Below are 9,007 nucleotides of genomic sequence, written 5' to 3'. Positions count from 1 at the left end.
TCTCACCTAAGTGAAAAATCTGTAGTGTTTCCCTATTTAAGGTCTTTGTGGCTACATGAGTTTGAGCTGTTCATACCCTTCTCTAAAACATTCATGAAGCCCTTTCTCTTAATGTTAGGGAATTTTTTTTATGAAAGCCAAATATATACTTGTCTTCTTTTTTTTTTTTTTTTTTTGGTTTTTGGGCCACACCCGGCGGTGCTCAGGGGTTACTCCTGGCTGTCTGCTCAGAAATAGCTCCTGGCAGGCACAGGGGACCATATGGGACACCGGGATTCGAACCAACCACCTTTGGTTCTGGATCGGCTGCTTGCAAGGCAAACGCCACTGTGCTATCTCTCCGGGCCCTATACTTGTCTTCTTAAACTCTTTGAGATCCCTCTTAATTTCCCTGCCACTCTCTCTCTTCAGATCATATGGGGGATGGTTCCAAATCATGATTCTGTATCACTTTTTATGACATCCCCCTTTTAAATCCAGCTGCCCCAACCTTTATAACACAAAATCCTAACTTCCTTTTTTTACTTTATTTAAACATTGCGATTCACATAGTTGCTCATAATAATTTGTTTCTGCTATTCCATATTTTTTTTTAAATTTTTTTATCTTTATTTAAACACCGTGATTACAAACATGATTATAGTTGTATGATTACAGTCATGTAAAGAGCACCCCCCTTCACCGGTGCAACATTCCCACCACCAATTTCCCAGATCTCCCTCCTCCCCACCCCCCTACACCTGTACTCGAGACAGGCTTTCTACTTCCCTCATTCATTCACATTTTATGATAGTTTTCAGTGTAGTCATCTCTGCAACTGCACTCATCACTCTATGTGATGAGCTGCATGTCCTGAGCTGCACCTACCAGCCCTCATCTCTCTTTTCTCTGAGATATTGTTAAAAATGTCCTTCATTTTTCTTAAAGCCCATAGATGAGTGAAACCATTCTGCGTCTTTCTCTCTCCCTCTGACTTACTTCACTCAGCATAATAGATTCCATGTACATCCATGTATTGGAAAATTTCATGACTTCATCTCTCCTGATGGCTGCATAGTATTCCATTGTGTATATGTACCACAGTTTCTTCAGCCACTCATCTGTTGAAGGGCATCTTGGTTGTTTCCAGAGTCTGGCTATTGTAAATAGCGCTGCAATATATATAGGAGTAAGGAAGGGTTTTTTGTATTGTATATTTGTGTTTCTTGGGTATATTCCTAGGAGTGGTATAGCTGGATCGTATGGAAGCTCAATTTCCAGTTTGTGAAGGAATCTCCATATCGCTTTCCATAAAGGTTGTACTAGACGGCATTCCCACCAGCAGTGAAAAAGAGTTCCTTTCTCTCCACATCCCCGCCAGCACTGCTTGTTTTCCTTTCTTGTGATGTGTGCCAGTCTCAGTGGCGTGAGGTGGTACCTCATAGTAGTTTTGATTTGCATCTCCCTGACGATTAGTGATGTTGAACATCTTTTCATGTGCCTTTTGGCCATTTGCCTTTCTTCTTTTTCAAAGTGTCTGTTCATTTCTTCTCCCCATTTTTTGATGGGGTTAGTTGTTTTTTTCTTGTATAGTTCTGTCAGTACCTTGTAAATTTTGGATATTAGCCCTTTATCTGATGTGTATTGGGTGAATAATTTCTCCCACTCAGTGGGTGGCCTTTGTATTCTGGGCACTATTTCCTTTGAGATGCAGAAGCTTTTCAGCTTAATATAGTCCCATCTGTTTATCTCTGCTTCCACTTGCTTGGAAAGTGCTGTCTCCTCCTTAAAGATGCCTTTAGTCTCAATGTCCTGGAGTGTTTCACCTACATGTTGTTCTATATACCTTATAGTTTCAGTTCTGATATCAAGGTCTTTAATCCATTTGGATTTTACCTTTGTATATGGTGTTAGCTGGGGGTCTGAGTTCGCTTTTTTGCAAGTGGTTAACCAGTTGTGCCAACACCACTTGTTGAATAGGCTTTCCCTGCTCCATTTAGGATTTTTTGCTCCTTTATCAAAAACAAGGTGGTTATATGTCTGAGGAACCTTCTCTGAGTACTCAAGCCTATTCCACTGATCTGAGGGTCTGTTTTTATTCCAATACCATGCTGTTTTTATAACTGTTGCTTTGTAATACAACTTAAAATTGGGGAAAGTAATGCCTCCCATATTCCTTTTCCCAAGGAGTGCTTTAGCTATTCGAGGTTGTTTGTTGTTCCAGATGAATTTCAGAAGTATTTGATCCACTTCTTTGAAAAATGTCATGGGTATCTTTAGAGGAATCGTGTTAAATCTGTACAATGCTTTTGGAAGTATTGCCATTTTAATGATGTTGATCCTGCCAATCCATGAGCATGGTATGTGTTTCCATTTCCGCGTGTCCTCTCTTATTTCTTGGAGCAGTGATTTGTAGTTTTCTTTGTATAGATCCTTCACATCTTTAGTCAGGTTGACTCCAAGATATTTGAGTTTGTGTGGAACTAATGTGAATGGGATTGTTCTCTTAATGTCCATTTCTTCCCTATCATTATTAGTGTATAAAAAGGCCATTGATTTTTGTGTGTTAATTTTGTATCCTGCCACTTTGCTATACAAATCTATTATTTCTAGAAGCTTTTTGGTAGAGTCTTTAGGGTTTTCTAAGTAGAGTATCATGTCATCTGCAAACAGTGAGAGCTTGACTTCTTCCTTTCCTATCTGGATTCCCTTGATATCTTTTTCTTGCCTAATCGCTATAGCAAGTGCTTCCAGTGCTATGTTGAATAGGAGTGGTGAGAGAGGACAGCCTTGTCTTGTACCAGAATTTAGAGGAAAGGATTTTAGTTTTTCTCCATTGAGGATAATATTTGCCACTGGCTTCTGGTAGATGGCTTTGACTATATTGAGAAAGGTTCCTTTTATTCCTATCTTGCTGAGAGTTTTCATCAAGAATGGGTGTTGAACCTTATCAAATGCTTTTTCTGCATCTATTGATATGACCATGTGATTTTTATTTTTGTTGTTGTTTATGTTGTGTATTATATTGATAGATTTACGGATGTTAAACCATCCTTGCATTCCTGGGATGAAACCTACTTGATCAAAGTGAATGATCTTCTTGATGAGGCACTGGATCCTGTTCGCCAGGATTTTGTTGAGGATCTTTGCATCTGTGTTCATCAGGGATATTGGTCTGTAATTTTCTTTTTTGGCAGCATCTCTATCAGGTTTTGGTATTAAGGTGATGTTGGCTTCATAAAAGCTATTTGGAAGTATTCCTGTTTTTTCGATTTCATAAAAGAGCCTGGCCAGAATTGGTAGTAGTTCCTCTTGAAAGGTTTGAAAGAATTCATTCGTGAATCCATCAGGGCCTGGGCTTTTGTTTTTGGGTAAATTTTTGATTACAGTTTTAATTTCCTCAATAGTGATGGGGGTGTTTAGATATGCTACCTCTTCTTTATTCAACCGTGGAAGGTTATATGAGTTCAGAAATTTATCCATTTCTTCCAGGTTCTCATATTTAGTGGCATAGAGTTTCTCAAAGTATTCTCTGAATACCCTTTGAATCTCTGCAGTATCTGCAGTGATCTCCCCCTTTTCATTTCTAATACGCGTTATCAAGTTTCTCTCTTTCTTTTGCTTTGTGAGTTTTGCCAATGGTCTATCAATCTTGTTTATTTTTTCAAAGAACCAACTTCTGCTTTCGTTGATCTTTCGGATTGTTTTTTGGGTTTCCACTTCATTGATTTCTGCTCTCAGCTTTGTTATTTCCTTCTGTCTCCCTATTTTTGGGTCCTTTTGTTGAGCACTTTCTAGTTCTATTAGCTGTGTCATTAAGCTACTCAGGTAAGCTCCTTCTTCCTTCCTGATGTGTGCTTGCAAAGCTATAAATTTTCCTCTCAGTACTGCTTTTGCTGTGTCCCATAAGTTCTGATAGTTTGTGTCTTTATTGTCATTTGTTTCCAGGAACCTTTTGATTTCCTCCTTGATTTCATCTCGGACCCACTGGTTATTGAGTATGAGGCTGTTTAACTTCCAGGTGTTAAATTTTTTCTTCTGTGTCCCTTTGCAGTTCACATCTAACTTCAGAGCCTTGTGGTCAGCAAAGGCAGCCTGCAAAATGTCTATCTTTTTTATTTTATGGAGGTATGTTTTATGTGCCAGCACATGATCTATCCTGGAGAATGATCCATGTACATTGGAAAAGAATGTGTATCCAGGTTTCTGAGGATAGAGTGCCCTATATATATCTACTAGGCCTCTTTCATCCATTTCTCTTTGCAGGTCTAGTATATTTTTGTTGGGTTTCCATTTGGTTGACCTATCAAGTGTTGACAAGCCTGTGTTGAGGTCTCCCACAATTATTGTGTTATTATTGATATCCTTCTTCAGATTTGTCAACAATTGTATTAAATACTTTGCTGGACCCTCATTCGGTGCGTATATGTTTAGGAGAGTGATTTCTTCTTGCTGTACAAATCCCTTGATTAGTACATAATATCCATCTTTGTCCCTTACAACTTTTCTGAGTATAAAGTTTGTGTCATCTGATATTAGTATGGCCACCCCCGCTTTTTTAAGGGTGTTGTTTGCTTGAATGATTTTCCACCAGCCTTTGATTTTGAGTCTATGTTTATTCTGACTATTCAGGTGAGTTTCTTGTAGACAGCAGAAGGTTGGCTTCAGTTTTTTGATCCATTTCGCCACTCTGTGCCTCTTAACTGGTGCATTTAGTCCATTGACATTGAGAGAAATAATTGTCATGGGATTTATTGCCATCTTTGTGTAGAAGTTTGGTGTGTTTTTTGTTCTGTCTTGTTTTTAGAGTAGATCTTTCAGTTTTTCTTTTAAGGCTGGTTTTGAGTCTGCAAAGATTTTGAGCTGTTGTTTATCTGTGAAGCCGTGTATACATCCGTCAAACCTGAAACTTAGTTTTGCTGGGTGCAATATTCTTGGCGAAGCATTTATTTCATTGAGTTTTGCCACTACGTCCCACCACTGCCTTCTGGCCTTGAGTGTTTCTGGTGACAGGTCTGCTGTAAATTTCAAGGATGCTCCGTGGAATGTAATTTCCCTTTTCGATCTTGCTGCTTGCAGTATTCTATCTCTATCGGTGGGTTTCATCATGGTGACTAGGATGTGTCTTGGGGTGTTTCTACTGGGGTCTTTTTTAGCTGGTACTCTTCGGGCATGCAGGATTTGGTCACATGTTTTCTTTAGCTCTGGTAGTTTCTCTGTGATGATGTTCTTAACCATTGATTCTTCCTGAAGATTTTCTTCTTGGGTCTCTGGAACTCCAATGATTCTGAAGTTGTTTCTGTTGAGCTTATCAAAGACTTCTATTTTCATCTTCTCATATTCTTTGAGTAAATTTTCCATTGTCTGATCATTTGATTTGAGGCTTTTTTCTAATCTCTTCTGCTGTGTAAAGTTGTTATGCATCTCGTCTTCTAAAGCACTAATTCTATCCTCAGCTGCTGTTAACCTGTTAGAAAACTCATCCATTATGTTCTTCAATTCGTCTATTGAGTTTTTCAGACCTGTTATCTGATCTGATATTTCAGTTTGGAGTTTTCTGATTTCTATCTTCATATTCTCTTGATTTTTATTAGTGCTCTGATTTATACTTTCTTTGATATCTGTTAGCAACCTCCATATTTCGTCTCTAAACTCCATTTCTGAAAGACTGCTTAGGTAGTTGGTCGTTGTTGGGTCATCAGAGTTTCCATCTTCATTCTCTATGGTTGAAGTTGGTCTGCGTAGTCTCCCCATTGTCTCGCTTACGCTGTGGGTTTTTCTACATGTTGTGGTGGTACTCATTGGCGAGGCCCCCAAACACTCACCTCAGCCGAGGCAAGCCGTCAGGGGATGCCTGGGGAGGCCCCCAAGTGTCTGCCAAGCAAAGGAAACCAGCACAATCCACAACTCCAACAGAAAACACAGCCTCAGCGAGACACGCCTTGAAGAGATTAATGCTGAATGAGGTCAAAGTTCCCAGGTTGATGCAGGCTGGGGGAGGTCCCAAAATGTCTGCCGGGCCTAGGGGTCCAGCAGTCAGCCTGATCCGCAACTCCGGCCCCCAAACACTCACCTCAGCCGAGTCAAGCCGTCAGGGGATGCCTGGGGAGGCCCCCAAGTGTCTGCCAAGCAAAGGCGCTATTCCATATTTTAACACTCAAACCACCATCAGTGTAAAATTCGCTTCATCATTGTTTCCAGATTCCCACCCAATCTCAAGCATGCCCCCTTGACATTTATGAAATAATATATTTTATATTTATTTATAGGTAAGTGGTAAGTTATTTAAAAAGTTAAACACAGCAAAAACAATTTGAAAACATTATTTGTCTTGCAATGAGGTTATTAAGTCATTGTTAAAAGGTTTACTAAGCATTTATTTATTGCTAGTTGATCACAGTAGTATCCTGCAAAATTATGACTTCTGAAAAGTACTCTCACTCATCTTTCCATAGGCTTTATCTTCATATGCATAGCATATGTTTTGCACTCTTTTCCCTTTTTATCTATTTACTTGTTAATCCTATATCTTTTTTTGTTTGTTTGTTTGTTTGTTTGTTTTGGGGCCACTCTCGACCACACTCAGGTGTTACTCCTGGCTCTTTGCTAAGAAATTGCTCCTGGCAGGCTTGGGGGACCATATGGTATGCCAGGAATCAAATCTGGGTTCGTTCCAGGTTGCCGCATGCAAGACAAAGGCCCTACTGCTATGCTATCGCTCCAGCCACGCCTATATCTTTTATAATGCCATTTTTATTGTTGGTTATTTTTAAATAAGTAATTTTTATGTAAACAAATTTACTTAAAGAAATATGAAGGGAGAGATATTGCTCAAGAGAAAACACAATAGAAAAGGCTAGATTTCTTTTCTGTTTGTTTTTACTTTGCTTTGTTTTGTTTTTGCATACAGTCATGCTCAAGAATTACTCCTACAACTGTGCTCAAGAATCAATCCTAGTTCGCTCTAGGGGCTATATGTGTTGCCAGGGATCTGGCCTGCATAGGCCACTTGCAAGGCAAATGTCTTACTCTCTGTATTATCTCTCTAGTTCATTTATTTTTTTACACAAAACTTCTCTTAATTATCTAGGCAGCATCTACAATGTATTTTACTTATCTGTAATCTTTAAATAGATGTAGTTAAATTTATTTAAATTAATTTGGGAAGAGGATTTGAGGCAATTCAGCTGTGCTCAGAGTTTACTCTTGACTCCATGCTCATGGTTCATACCTAAGCTTATGAAATTTGCCTGCAAGGCAGGTATCTTATTTTCTGAACTAGCTCTCTGGTCAAAATGCAATTTTGTGGGAGGGGTAGAGTGGTAGCGCTAGAGATAAGGCATCTGCCTTGCAAGCGCTAGCCTAGGATGGACCAAGATTCGATCCACTGATGTCCCATATGGTCTCCCAAGACAGGAGCGATTTCTGAGCGCATAGCCAGGAGTAACACCAGAGTATCAATGGGTGTGTGCCCCCCCAAACAAACAAAAATGTAATTTTTTTTACAAAATATATTTGCCTTTTTAATATTTTTTTTTCTTTTTGCATTTTTGGGCCACACTCTGTGAGGCTGTGTTTAGTCCTGGCTATGTGCTCAGAAATCACTCCTGGCTTGGGGGACCATATGGAAAGCCAGGGATCGAACCAAGGTCCTTCCTGGATTGGCCTCTTGCAAGGCAAATGCCTACCACTGTGCTATTGTGCCGGCCCCTATATTTGCGTCTTTATAATAAATTTTATTTGTTTTACTTTTATATATCTGTGTTCATACTGTATTTACTTTTTTGTTATTGTTACATATTCTTCATGAATCTGTCAACTTTATGTATACTTCCCTCATGAACTTGTTCAGATTGCTTAAATAGGCTCTTTGGTTGCATCAGATTTGGATAGTTTAACAGATGGCATGCACAAACTGGATAATATGAGATTTTGTTAATAAAGGAACTATTTCTAAACATGAGGACAGGTTGACAGTGATAGTGCAGTAGCCCTGAATTAGAAACACTGGAAGGATGTTTCCCTTGTCTTGAGAGGAAAAATGCATTACAGAAACACAGATATTGAGTATTCAAATGTCATCTGACAAGCTCTATCACCTGTCTGCAGAGTCACAGACAGCCTGGGGTCATCTGCAGAAAAGATATAGAAAATAAATACTCCTGTTTAATTCTTTTCTTTTACTCTAGTTTCCTGTCATGACATATCATTGACAAAACCCATCTCTAACCCAAGGAAAAACAAAGCTTTAGCCAGAGTTCGTAAGGCTGGTATTTCAGAGAAGAACACAAAGTGAATAGGATGCTGTAGGAACAAATACAAGATATTGGGCATATGCCTAAGATATGATGTGGGTTGCTTATCTTTTTTTTTTTTTTTTTTTTAGTTTTTCTGTCACACCCAGTGACTCTCGGGGGTTACTCCTGGCTATGCGTTCAGAAATTGCTCCTTTAAAAATAAAGTCTAATTTTCTGTTCACGGCATCCTTTTAAATTATAATGTGGGTTTTTTTTTGGGGGGGGGTCAAATGTTTTAAAATCAATGCTTTCATACATTCTATTTTCAGCTTCTCTTCAATAATCAGAATATTGGGTGCCACTATGTCTGCATTTCTACAGCACAGTGAGATGGAGCTATTTTACCTATTTTGCCATTTATAAAGTCCAGAATTTACTGTACTGCAGTCCTGAACACTCCCTGTTGTCTTCTTGGGAATCAGTTACTAATTTTCATTATGATCATTGTCAATAGTTTTAGCATAGCTATATATATGGATATATTTGGATATATATTTATTTTGGATTTTGTGTCACACCCTGTGACGCTCAGGAGTTAGTCTTTGTTATGCGCTCAGAATTCACTCCTGACTTGTGGGACCATATGGGACCCTGGTGGATCGAACCGTGGTTTGTCCTAGGTCAGCCACGTGGAAGGCAAATGCCTTACCACTGTACCACCATTCTGGCCCCAACATAGCTATTTTTTACTGCTCATATTTATTACAAACTTGTTTATAGGTATAACATTA

The sequence above is a fragment of the Suncus etruscus genome, chromosome 13 (assembly GCF_024139225.1).
Source record: "Suncus etruscus isolate mSunEtr1 chromosome 13, mSunEtr1.pri.cur, whole genome shotgun sequence".
NCBI lineage: Eukaryota > Metazoa > Chordata > Mammalia > Eulipotyphla > Soricidae > Suncus > Suncus etruscus.
Note: the sequence above shows the minus strand (reverse complement) of the source record.